Source organism: Macrotis lagotis, chromosome 7, assembly GCF_037893015.1.
Source record: "Macrotis lagotis isolate mMagLag1 chromosome 7, bilby.v1.9.chrom.fasta, whole genome shotgun sequence".
In the NCBI taxonomy this organism is placed as follows: Eukaryota; Metazoa; Chordata; class Mammalia; order Peramelemorphia; family Peramelidae; genus Macrotis; species Macrotis lagotis.
Window position 1 is genome coordinate 121708030 of NC_133664.1, and position 14290 is coordinate 121722319.

The following is a 14290-nucleotide window of genomic DNA, read 5'->3' on the forward strand; positions in this document are numbered from 1 at the left end:
TAGCTTCCTCCTGCTCATCAGGCACTCCTGGCCGAACTCCATCCCTAATGTCCTTGGACCTCTCTGTCTCCCTCTGCTGACCAGGGCTAGAAAAAATGAGTCATTTCTGAGTCACTCTCTATTATTATATTTGACTCCCTGAAATGATTATAGCAATCTGCTGTTTGATAAAACCAAAGAGTCCAGCTTTTGGGGGAAAAAAAAAACTCTCTCTTTGATAAAAACTGTTGGGAAAATTGGAATGGTATGGTAGAAACTTGGATTAGACCAACATCTCACCAAACAAGATTTAAGCTAGTTTATTTCTTAGATCTGTTTGGAAAATTGTGGGGAGGAGGTGAGAACTCCATTATTCTTCCTACTGCTCTGCCATCTTGGCTCCTTAGCTGGCTTTAGAGCTGTAAAATCTGTCTTTTATACTGTTTCCCCCGATTGCCATTTTCTGGCCTTTAAATCCAAACAGTTATGAATAGGAATTTCCTTTTGACTCTTAATACATTTCTGGTCCACCTTGTTTAGAAAAAAGATTGAAAAGGAACAAATGGAGTGTGCAACAAGTGGAGAACAACCAAATGACTATAGTTTTAAACATATTATTAGCCTGCTTTGTGGTTTGTAAGTTTTTTCACAGACTCAAAGAATCTCAAAATTGGATGGAACCTCAGAGGCCATTTAGTTTAACTTTTACCTGAATAATAATTCCTTTAGCAATACATTCCACAAATGGTTCTCCAGCCTTTGTTCAATGACCTCCTGTGAGGGAAATCCCCTACTGAGACAACCCATTCCATTGTTATATAGCTCTAACAAATGAGAAGTTTCACCTTATATCAAGTTACTTCTAATTTTTTTTCCTTGTCAAATAGAACAAATCTAAAAATCTCTTCCTCTTCCTCTTTGATCATCCTTGAATCTTCTCCAGTCTATCTACCCCTAATCCCTTTAACTGATCCTGATAGAGAGATTTTTAAAAAACAAGCCATTCCCCAATTGACAAAAGGTCAAAGGATATGCAAAGGCAATTTACAGGTGAGGCAATCAGAGTGATCCAGAGTCATATTGCTCTAAATCACTACTTATTAGAGAAATGCAAATTAAAACATCTCTGAGGTACCACTTCACACCTCTCAGACTGGTCATTATGTCCAGAAAGGACAATGATCATTGTTAGAAGGGATGTGGGAAATCTGGGACACTAATACATTGGGTTTTTTTGTTTTGCTTTTTAGATTTTTGCAAAGCAAACAGGGTTAAGTGGCTTGCACAAGGCCACACAGCTAGGTAATTATTAAGTGTCTGAGACTGGATTTGAACCCAGGTACTCCTGACTCTAGGGCCGGTGCTTTATCCACTATGCCACCTAGCAGCCCCACACTAATACATTGTTGGTGGAGCTGTGAACTCATTCAACCTTTCAGAAGAGCAATTTGGAATTATGCCCAAAGGGAAACAAAATGTGCGTACTTTTGATCCAGCAATACCATTATTGGGTCTATACCCTGAAGATATCAAGAAAAAAACGGTAAAAACACCACTTGTACAAAAAATATTCAAAGCAGCCCTGTTTGTGGTGGCAAAGAAATGGAAATCAAGTGAATGTCCATCAATTGGGGAGTGACTGAACAAATTATGGTATATGTATGTTATGGAACACTATTGTTCTACTAGAAATCAGAAAGGATGGGAATTCAGAGAAGCCTGGAAGGATTTGCATGAACTGATGCTGAGTGAGATGAACAGAACTAGAATAACATTGTACACCCTAATAGCAACATAGAGGTGATGATCAATTTGAATGGACTTGTTCATTCCATCAGTGCAACACTTGGGCACAATTTTGGGTTATTTGAGATGGAGAATATCATCTGTATCCAGAGAAAGAACTGTGGAGTTTAAAGAAAGACCAAAGACTATTTATCTTTAATTTTAAAAAAGTTGTCTTATTATGTAATTTTGCTATCTCTTATATTTTATTTTATTTTTCCTTAAGGATATGATTTCTCTCTCATCACATTCAACTTAGATCAATGTATATCATGGAAACAATGTAAAGACTAACAGACTGCCTTCTGTGGGGGGTGGGGGAAGGGAAGCAAGATTAGGAGAAAAATTGTAAACTTCAAAATAAATAAATAATTTTTTAAAAAAGAAAAAAATGGCTCCATATTCTAATCTGCAAAGCTCTTTTTGAATCTGAATCACATCATCTAATGTATTTGATAAATTTGATAAGCATGTTATCTGTGCCTTTATCCAAGTCATTTGTAAAATTGACAGATAGCACATATTCTAATTGTGTGATACTAGGCAAGTCACTCTTGCTTCAGTTTCCTACTAACATTATCTACCTCCCAGAGTTGTTGAGAGGATCAACTGAGATGTTTGCAAAAGTGCTTAGTACAGACTAATATGACAGAATAGGAAAGCAATAAGTGTTGGAGAAGATATGGGAAAACTGAGACATTAATGGTTGGTGAAGTTGTGAACTGATCCAGCCTTTCTGAAAAACAATTTGGCACTATGCTAAAAGGATTATAAAACCATGTATTCCTTTTGATCCACTACTAAATCTATTACTATTCCAAAGAGATCATAAAAAGGGAAAAGGACATATGCATACAATATTTATATAGAAGCTCTTTTTTGTGGTGGCAAGGAGTTGGAAATTGAAGGGATGCCCATCAGTTGGGGAATGACTGGACAAGTTGTGATATATGCATGGAATACTATTGCAATATAAGAAATAATGAGCAGGCAAATTTCAGAAAAACCTGGAAAGACCACTGCTGAGTGAATCGAGCAGAATGAGAACATTATACATAGTAACAGCAATACTGTGTGATGATTAATTATGATATTTACCTCTTCTCAGAAATACTAAAAGACTTGTTATGGAAAATGTCATCCTCATCCAGAGAAAGAACTATGGAATCTCAATATAGATTAAAGTATGCTATTTTCACTTTTTAAAATGTTTTTTGTTTTTTTTCTTGTGATTTTTTTTCCATTTTGTTCTGATGTTTCATTCCCAACATGACTAATATGGAAATATGTTTAATGTGGTTGTACATGAAATGCAATTTTATGCAGAGAGTAATAAATCAAAGTGCTTTTATGATACCCTGAAGGTTATTTATGGACAAAAGGCACATGGTGCATCTCACCTACTCAACCACTGATAGAGCCACATTGATTAGCAATAGAGACAAGATTCTAGAGAGATAGCAAAACATTTCCCTATTTTTTTCCTTTTTTGCAAGGCAATGGGGTTAAGTGACTTGCCCAAGGCCACACAGCTAGGTAATTAAGGTGTTTGAGGCCAGATTTGAACTCAGCTACTCCTGACTCCAGAGCCAGTGCTCCCACTGCACCACCTACCTGCCCCTCCTAGTGTTCTTAACAGAGCATCATCAATCAATGTAGAAGCCACTGACTGTTTACCTCAAGTTGAAGTTCCAACTGAAGAAGAGGTTTTTTTCTTTTTATATATTTATTTATTCTCTTTTTGTACAAATAATGTTTTTTATACATTAATAAAATATTCTTGTTTAAGAGTATACAGAATACCCCCTCCCCCCACAAAAATATAGACTTGCTTGAGCAATAAAGTAAAGGGGAGAGAAAAAAATTAAAATAAAAAAATAATAGTAATAATTGTAGGTATGGCCAGGTGGCACAATGGACAGAGCCCCAGCCCTGGAGCCAGGAGCACCTGAGTCCATATCCAGCCCCATACATCCAACAATCACCCAGCTGTGTGACATGGAAGCCACCCCAACCCCAATGCCCTGCAAAAACCAAAAAAAGAAAAAAAAGACCCAAAATAAAATAAAATAATAATAATAATAGGGGTGGCTGGGTGGCGGACAGAGCATTGGTCCTTGAGCCAGGAGCACCCGGGTCCAAATCCGGCCTCAGACACCCAAAGATCACCCCGCTATGCGGTTCCAGGCAAACCACCCAGCCCCATTTGCCTTGCACCTCCCCAAAATAATAATAACAAAAAATGTGCTTCAGTCTTTGTTCCAACACCAACAACTCTGTCACGAGTGGATCACATTCTTTATGGTAAGTCCATTGCAAAAGTTACTTCCATATTTTTCCACCGTTGCCATTGCTGATTGCAATTCCCTCCTTTCCTATTTCTCCACTACCATGTACTATATTTTCTCTCTCCTTTCACTCTGACTCTGCTGTAGAGTCGCTGAGTGGCACAGCAGACAGATCCCCAGCCCTGGGGCCAAGAAGCCCTGAGCCCCCCTACCACCTCTTAGGCCCAGCATCCACCTGGCCCTATGGTCCTGAACAGGCCATCCAATCCCAGCCCCTTGCTAGAAGTAAAAAGGAAAATGTGTTATATCTGGCCACTCTCTCCCCATGGTCCATCCTCTCCTCCATCATTCACATCCCTCCCCTTCCCCCGTCCCCCCCCCTTTCCTTCTTACTCCTGATGTTTATACCCTATTGAGTATATATGCTGTTTCCTCTCCTAGCCACCTCTGATGAGAATGAAGATTCCCTCATTCCCCCTTGTCTTCCCCCTTCCATATCAGTGCAATAGCTCATTGTAATAAAGAAAAATCTTATTATATAAAATATCTTAGCCTATTCCCCCTCTCCTTTTTCTTTCTCCCATCACATTTCCCTTTTTTTTCTATTGACTCCATTTTTACACCATATTTTATCTTCAAATTCAGCTTTCTCCTGTGCTTCAACTATAAAAGCTCCCTCTACTTGCTCTATTAACTGAGAAAATTCATATGAGTATTATCAGTGTCATTTTTCTATGCAGGAATACATGCAGTTCATCAAGTCCCTCACATTTTCCCCCTCTCCTTCAGTCTCCATGCTTTACCTGAGTACTGTATCTAAAGATCAAACCTTCTGTTCAGCTCTGGCCATTCCAACAGGAACATTTGAAATTCCCCTGGTTCATTGAAAGTCCATCTTTTTCCCTGGAAGAGGACATTCAGCCTTGCTGGGTAGTTGATTCTTGGCTGCATTCTAAGCTCTTTTGCCTTCTGGAATATTATATTCCAAGCCTTATGAGCTTCCAATGTAGTTGCTGCTAAGTCCTGTGTGATCCTGACTGCAGCTCCACGATATTTGAACTGTGTCCTTCTGGCTGCTTGTAATATTTTCTCTTTGACTTGGGAGTTCTGGAACTTGGCTATAATATTCCTAGGGGTTGGTTTTTTGGGATCTCTTTCTCGGGGGGATCTGTGGATTCTCTCCATTTCTATTTTTCCCTCTGCTTCTAGATATCTGGGCAATTTTCCTGTAGTAATTCTTTGAAAATGATGTCAAGGCTCTTTTCCTGATCATGACTTTCAGGTATTCCAATAATTTTTAAATTATCTTCCCTAAGTCTGTTTTCCATATCAGTTGTTTTTTCAATGAGATGTTTCACATTTTCTTCTAATTTTTCATTTTTTTGGTTTTGAAGTAATGAATCCTGGTTTCTTGTAAATCAATCTCCCTTACTTCCATTCTTTGTCTGAAGGATTTGTTCTCCTCAGAGAGTTTTCTTATCTCTTTTTCCATCTGGCCAATTTTGCTTTTTAAAGCATTCTTCTCCTCAATAACTTTTTGAACTGTTTTATCCATTTGACCTAAGCTGGTTTTTAGTATGCTATTTTCTTCAGCATTTTTTTGGATTTCCTTGACTAGGCTGCTGACTTCATTTTCATGTTTTTCCTGCATCTTTCTCCTTTCTTTTCCCGGTTTTTCTTCTAACTCCCTCATTTGATTTTCAAAGTCTTTTTTGATCTCTGTCATAGCCTGAGCCCAATTTCTGTTTTTCTTGGAGTCTTTAGATGCAGGAGCTTGTGCTTCCTCATCTTCAGACTGAGTGTTTTGATCCTTCTTGGGCTGATGTGCAAAATATTTCTCAATGGTCTTTGTCTTGTTTCTTTGCTTGAGTGTTTTCCTAGCCTGAGCCTGGTTTTGGGGTGCTTCCTGAGCTTTTGGGACACTCCCACAAGGGTCTTAGTGTGTGAGGCTCTGTCCTCCCTCCTGGTCTGTGAATGACCATATGCGCCTCCCTCTGCCATGGGGCTGAGGTGGGGGGGGGGGGGGCCTGCTGTTCTATGGGGGGGCCTAGACTGTGATCAGGATCTGAATGTGGTCAGAGCCCCAGAGTCCTGTTCCAGGGGCAGAGGACAGAGCTCGGCAGTCTCTTCACTCCCCTCTCTCAGCTCAATGGGCTCATGTCCTGGGGGCTCCTGCTTACCGGCTCAGTATGCTTCTGTTCCTGGATCTGGGCTGCCGAAAGATCTAGCTGCTAGCTGTGTGCCCTGAGGGCTGGGTTTCATGTGCTTGCTCTAGCAGAGGTCCCCCGCTGTTCCCCAACTTTGTGCCTGGTGCTCCCTGGGGGCGTAGCTCAGGAGACTTCCCCGCTGCTGGGAGCCGCAGCTCCCAGCACCCTGGGAGGCTGAAGTTCTTTCGCTCTGGTGGGCTGCCCCTCCGACCCCCGGGGAGCAGAGCCTTTTTCTGAAGAAGAGGTTTTAAATGTCCTTAGGCCCCCGTTCAGTGGCAAAGCACCTGGTGCTGATTCTGTTCCAGCTGAGATCTACAAGATGTGGAATCCATTGCTTATCCAAAAGTTGACTGAAATTTTCCAAGTTATATGGCATGAAGGGTTTGTCCCCCAAGCATTCAAAGACACCTTCATCATCCATCTCTCTAAAGGTAAAGGGAATAGATTGTCCTGTGACAATCACAGGAGTATTTCTTTTTCAGTTATTGTTGGTAAGATTCTTTCTTTAATATAAATATTTTATTTGTTTTCCAATTATTTACAATAGTAGTTTGTACCAATCTTTTTTTTGCAAGGTTTTGAATTTTATAATTTCTTCCCTCCCTTTCCTCCTCCTCCCCCCAAAAGAAGGCAATCTGATAGTCTTTACATTTGTTTCCATGATATGCATAGATTGTATATTGAATGCATTGAGAGAAAAAAAAAAGATATCCTTAAGGAAGAAAAAAATATTAGAGATAGCAAAATTATGTAAAACATAATATGGCTTTTTTTTTAAATGAAGGTAATGGGTGGCTAGGTGGTGCAGTGGATAAAGCACTGGCCCTGGAGTCAGGAGTCCCTGGGTTCAAATCCAGTCTCAGACACTTAATAATTACCTAGCCGTGTGGCCCTGGGCAAGCCACTTAGCCCCCACTGCCTTGCAAAAAACCTAAAAAAAGAAATGAAGGTTTGTTCTTTGTTCTTCATTTAAACACCACAGTTCTTTCTCTGGATACAGATGGTATTCTCCATCACAGATCCCCTAAAATTTTCCCTGATTATTGCACTGATGGAGTGAGCAAGTCCATCAAAGTTGATCATCACCCCATATTGTTAGAGTGTACAATGTTCTTCTGGTTCTGCTCATCTCACTCAGCATCAATTCGTGCAAGTTTTTCCAGTTTTTTCTGAAATCCCATCCCTCCTAATAAGAGTTCCATCACATATACACACCACAATTTGTTCAGCCATTTCCCAATTGATGAAGCTGGTAAGATTTTTATTAGAGTCCTTCTTAATAGTTTGATACTTCACCTGGAAGTTGGTCACCTCCCTGAGAGCCAGTGGGGCTTCAGAAAGGGTCAAGGGATAATCAATATAGTGTTTGCTGCCCAACAACTCCAGGGAAAATGCCAAGAACAGGGTAGGTCTGAATACATTTGTAGATCTGACCAAGGGCTTTGATACCATCAGTCATGAGGGTTTATGGAAATTTATGTCAAAATTTGGTTGTCTGGGGAAGTTCATCAGTATTAGACATCAAATTTCATGATGGTGTGCATGGATAGTGGATGATGTTCTTGAGATTTCCTGGTCACCAATGGAGTGAAACAAGAATATGTCATTGCCCCCAGGCTTTTTAGCATGATATTTTCAGTCATGTTATCAAATGCCTTAACTGAGGATGAACATGGCCTCAAGGTCAGCTACTGCACTGATAGCAACTTCAACTTGAAAAGCCAAGACCAAAGCAGGAGTGTTGGTGCATGATCTTCTGTTTGTAGATAACTGTGCCCTCAGTGAAGCCTCTGAAGCTGAGATGCAACAAAGAATGGATCGATTCTCTGCTGCTTGAGCCAATTTCGGCTTAACAATTAACATCAAGAAAACACAGGTGCTCCATCAGCCAGCACCACACTATCCATATGTGGAACTATCAATTACATCAAATGGAAAAGTTCTGAGTACTATCAATAAGTTCACTAATCTTGAGTGTCCTTTCCAGGGAGGTACACATTGATAATGAGGTTGACACACGCATTGCCAGAGCTAGATCATTATTTGGGAGACTCCAAAAGAAAGTGTGGGAGAGAAGAGGTATTAGATTAACTACCAAACTGAAGGTCTGGAGAACAGCAGTGGTGGTCTCATTGTTGGATGCCTGTGAAACTGGACAATCTACTAGCACATGTCAGGAAACTGAATTGCTTCCATTTAAGTTGTACTAAGAGATTCTGAAGATCACCTGGCAGGAGAAGATACCAGACACTGAGCTCCTTTCTCTAACTAAACTGCCTACTAACTAATTAAACTTCCAACATTCCTACAGAGAGTGCAACCACAATGGACTGGGCACGTTGTCAGAATGCTAGATGTTCTGGGATCATGGGGCTAGGTGGTTGCTGGGCCTCTGGGGTGGGATATGGGTTTGGGGCCTCTTGGCCCCAGGGTTGGTGCTCTATCTGCTGTGCCACTTGGCTGCCCCACAGCACATTTTTGAAGAGGGACAGAGTAAAAAGAGGGAGAAAATATAATAGATGGTAGTAGGGAGGAAAGGCTGGAGGAAATTGCAATCAGCAACAGCAACTGTGGAAAAATATGGAACTAACTTCTATGATGGACTTATGATAATGTGATCCACCCAAGATGGAGTTTGATGGTATCAGAACACAGACTGAAACACATTTTTTTCTCTTTCTTTCACTTTATTTCTCATGAGGTTTTATCTTTTTGTGGTGGAGGGAGTATTATACTTACTCTTAAACAAGAATATTTTAGTAAGATGTAAATAAAAGTAAATAAAAACTTTATTTAAAAAAAGATGCCAGATGTACACTCGCCAAAAAAGAATATTTTATGGAGAACTCACACTGGGCAAGCACTCATAGGCGGGTCAGAAGAAGCAATACTGGAACAACTTAAAGGTCTCTCTTGAGAACTTTAGCACTTCCATCAGTGCAACAATTGGGAACAATATTGGGCTGTCTGCAAAGGAGAGTGGCATCTGTATCCAGATAAGGAGATGTGGAATTTGAACAAAGTGCAAGAACTATTCCCTTTAATTTAGAAAAAAAAACAAACAGATATCTTATTGTCTGATCTTGTTACCTCTGAGACTTCTCTTCGGATATCATTTCTCTCTCATCAAACCCAATTTGGATCAAGGTACAACATGGAAACAAAGTAAAGACTGGGGGAGTGGGGGGAGGGAAGCAAGATTGGGGGGAAAATTGTAAAACTCAAATAATATCTTTAATAAAAATAATAAAAATAAAGTACTTTAGAACTGATTGTACCGCTTGGGAGAAACTGGCCCAGGACTGCCCAGTATGGCATGCCCTCATTAGTGAGGGTGCTGTGCTCTATGAGAAGGGCAGAATTGAAGCAGTTCAAAGGAAATGTGACATAAGTAAATTTAGAGTACCCACCCCAGGTGTTCACATGGACTATTTGTGCCTGACCTGTGACAGAGCACTCTGAGCTGATCAGTCACAGTTGGGCACACCGTAATTTATCTCAAGCATAGTGATGTTGTCATCTTCTCTGATAACAAAGGACAAGAAACACCACCAACCAACCATATCAGATTACTTGCTGTCTTGGGGAAGGGGGAGGGAAGGGAGGGGGTGACATAATGTTACAAAAATAAATGTTGAAAACTATGCATGTAATTGGAAAAAATATTAAGATTTTTTTAAAGTGCTTAGCACAGGGAGCAGCTAGGTGGTGCAATGGATAGAGCACTGGCCCTGGAGTCAGGAGGACCTGGGTTCAAATTCAACCTCAGACACTTAATAATTACTTATCTGTGTGACCTTGGGCAAGTCACTTAACCCTGTTGCCTTGAAAAACTAACTAAAGTGTTTACTATAGTATCTGACACATAGTTCAGTCATTTTTCAGTTGTGTCTAACTCTCCATGACCCCATTTGGGTTTTTCTTGGCAAAGATAGTGGAGTGGTTTACTATTTCCTTCTTCAGCTTACTTTACAGTTGAAAAACTGAGGCAAACAGGATTAAATGACTTGCCTAAGGCATACAATTTCTGAGGTTACATTTGAAGTCAGAGCTCTATGCCCTAGGTGCCACCTGTCAAGGTAGGTGCTCACTAAGTGCTTCCTTTCTTCCTTTCCCCTTTCCTAAAATGTTTTACAGATTACACAATATTCCAGATATGTTCTCACTAGGACAGAATGCAAGGGATTCTCATTTGCTTTCTCCTTGATTCTCTGCAATTTTTTTTTTAGTTTTTGCAAGGCAACGGGGTTAAGTGACTTGCACAAGGCCACATGGCTAGGTAATTATTAAATGTCTGAGGCTGGATTTGAACTCAGGTCCTCCTGACTCCAGGGCCAGTGCTCTATCCACTGAGCCACCTAGCCACCCTGATTCTCTGCAATTCTTAATGCAAACCAAGATTATGATAGCTTTTTGGCTAACATGTTATAGTTTATATTTCCCTCATATTGACTCATATCCTCAAAAATTTTTAGATCTCTTTTTCTTTTTTTTTTCTTTTTTAGGTTTTTTGCAAGGCAAATGGGGTTAAGTGGCTTGCCCAAGGCCACACAGCTAGGTAATTATTAAGTGTCTGAGACCGGATTTGAACCCAGGTACTCCTGACTCCAAGGCCAGTGCCTTATCCACTACGCCACCTAGCCACCCAGAGCTCTTCTTCAAGAAAGATTTTATTTTGAGTTTTACAATTTTTCCCCTAATCTTGCTTCCCTCACCCCACCCCCACAGAAGGCATTCTGTTAGTCTTTACCTTGTTTCCATGGTATGCATTGATCTAAGTTGAATGTGATGAGAGAGAAATCATATCCTTAAGGAAGAAACAAAGTATAAGAGATAGAAAAATTACATAAAATGATAAGTTTTTTTTTGTAAGTTAAAGGTCTTTGGTCTTTGTTCAAACTCCACCACTCTTTCTTGGCATACAGATGGTATTCTCCATTAGATCTCTTTTTAAGAGCAACTGTTGTCTAGTCATCCTCCCCCAACTTGTACTTGTGAAGTTGACTCTTAAAAGAAAAAAATGTGAGTGTATTTGTCTTCTATAATTGTTCTTTTTTAGATTTGGCTCAATGTTCTAATCTGTGAATGGATATTTATGGACCTGAATTGTATCATCCAATGCTCTTGATGATTTTGACAAATTTGATAAATCTCTGTGCCATTGTCCAAGTCATTTGCAAAATTGACAAACAGCACAAATCTCTAGTGAATTGCTATACACATTATGGTATGTGAATGCAATAAAAGTATAGACAAGATGTGAAAGAATGCTCTGAATCACTAAAATGAGAGAAATGAAAATCAAAACAAGCCTGAGGTTTCACCTCATACTATGCATATTAGCAAAGTTGACAAAAATGGGAATATTTTATATTGAAAAGGTTTTTTTGAAAGATATGCATATTAGTGCTGTAAATATCATATCTATTTTGGAAAACAATTCAGAACCATGTAAATAAAATGAATAAAGTATTCATACTCTTTAATCCAGAGATTTCATTACTACACTTATGCCCAAAGGAAATCATTGCTAAAAAAAAAAAGTTGCCATATACATCAAAATTTTTATTGCAATGCTTTTTGTGATAGTAAAGAATTAGAAACAAAATAGATATCTATTTACTGGAGAATGGCTAAACAAATTGTAGTACATAAATGTAATGAGTTAGTACAATGCTATACAATAAATATAATCAATACCGAGAAGCACAGAAAGCTCTGCCTTAGTTGCATAATGAAATAAACAGAGCCAAGAAAACAAAATATACAATGACTACAACAATAAGACCAACCACAAAAACAATACTCCACAAAAAAAAGTGAATGTTGAAAAATTATAATGAACAAACATGGCTCCAAAGAAGATAGGAGAAAATGCTCTTTTCAGAGGTGAGAGGTTCACAGTGTACATATGTGAATATATTTTCAGACTTTTTCAATATATTGATCAGTTATATTGATCATTTTGCTCTTTTCTTTTTTGACCTTAGAAAATACTATTTGTTCTATGAGGTGGCTCTCTGAAAAGGAGAGAGATGCTGGGGGTAAAATAAAACTTATTTCTATTATTATTTTTATTATTTTCATTTTGGTATTTGTTTTCCCCAATTATATGTAAAAACAATATTTAACTTTTTAAAAATGTTTTGAATTCAGATTCTATTCTTTCCTCTCTCCTTTTCCCTCTCTACTTGTGCAGTCATGTAAAACATTTCCATCTTAGTCATTTTGTGGAAGAAATCAAGAAAGAAAGAAATGAAAGGAAGGAAGGAAGAATGAAAGAAAAAGTATTCTTTGGTCTATATTTAGACTCTATTAGTTCTTTCTCTGGAATTCTCAGAATTTTTTCATCATGAGTCCTTTGGGGTTGTTTTGGATCATTGCATTGCTGAGAATAGCTAAGTCATTCACAATTCTTTGTTTCACAATGTTACTGTTGCTGTACAATGTTCTCCTAGTTCTCCTGACTTCATTTTTTATTAGTTTATGCAAGTCTTTCCAGGTTTTTCTGAAATCCTCCTGTTCACCACTTCTTATTCCATTACAGTAATATTCCATTACAATCATATATACCACAACTTTCTTGGCCATTCCCTGATTAATGGGCATCCCTTCAATTTTCAATTCTTAGCTGCTACAAAAAAAGAAAGCTGCTACAAATATTTTTTGTATAACTCGATTCTTTTCTCTTCAAGAAAAATCTCTTTGGAATACAAATGTTGTTGTAGTAGTATTGCTAGATCAAAGTATATGTACAGTTTTATAACTAGCTCTTTGGGCATAGTTCTGAATTGCTCACCAGAATGATTGGATCAGTTCACAACTCCACCAATTAGTGTCCCAATTTTCCCTCATCACCTCCAACATTTGTCATTTTTCTTTTCCGTCATACTAGCTGATCTAATGAGTATGAGGTGGTACCTTAGAGTTCTAATTTAAATTCTCTAAGCAATAGTGATTTAGAGCATTTTTATATTACCATTATTTCAGTAAAATTTTTTGGAAGACCCTACTATATATAATGCTTTAGGTTTTAGGATACACGGACAAGAATGAAAACAAGTCTAGTAAATTCTTGTTACACTTGACAATTGTTCCAAATGTCCTTTAGCTGATCAGCTGAGAACAGATATTTCATTGGAAATAGAGAGCACTTGTTCCATACAGGTTCTAGTCCAATTCCTCATTGTTCTGCAATAGTGACATGGAATACAGTCTGAGTTCTTGCATGCTCTTCCAAGCTGGAAAATCTGAAGAGTGAAGAGGTTCGTCACTCTCAGGCTGACCCCTAGCTTAAAGTGTTTTGTTGATTTTGAATTGGAGGTCAAAAGAAGCATTCTCCTTAATGTGGCAAGAGTGGTTGAATTAGTCTTTACCCCCATAAAGTTGTGCTCCTTGAAGATAAGACACTTGTATTCTAGGCCCCCAATGAAGAGTCTGATCATTCTGAGCTTATGGTTGATCCCTCAACCCTCTAGTCATAAGGACTAAAGAGAAAATAAAGATTTCCCCAGCCTGCTTTTTTTCCCCCTTAAGCTTTACTCATGACAAGAATAGTGATGATATCCTGTTAAATCTCCCCAAGATGATTTTAATAACCTAACTTTTGACTTAAAATTTGCAAGAGAGAATTATGTCTAAGACCTCAACTGCTCTTTGGCTCCTAAAGCCTTCAAGGGAGATGTAGTTCTTGGGAGAAAGGTCCCTAAAGACTGTTGAAAGCCACTCCTGTTTTCAATTGTTGAACTTTTCTTGAAGAACTTGACTCTGAGATACTACTTGCCCTTCCTAGACTCTGTCCCTCCCAACCTCCCTAACAGAATTATTTGTTCTAGTTCCTTAGCTATAACTTCTGAGCCTTCCCAGTATACTCAGCAGTACAATTAATCCATCTTTAACCTATTCACTTTTCTAGGTTCTCTCTATTTGCTATTGTATTTTTACATCTTTTTTTTACAATTCAGAGTTTTGTATATAACTCACATTTTTAATTCTCTGTATGTTGAAATACATGTCTGTTGATGTTAATTA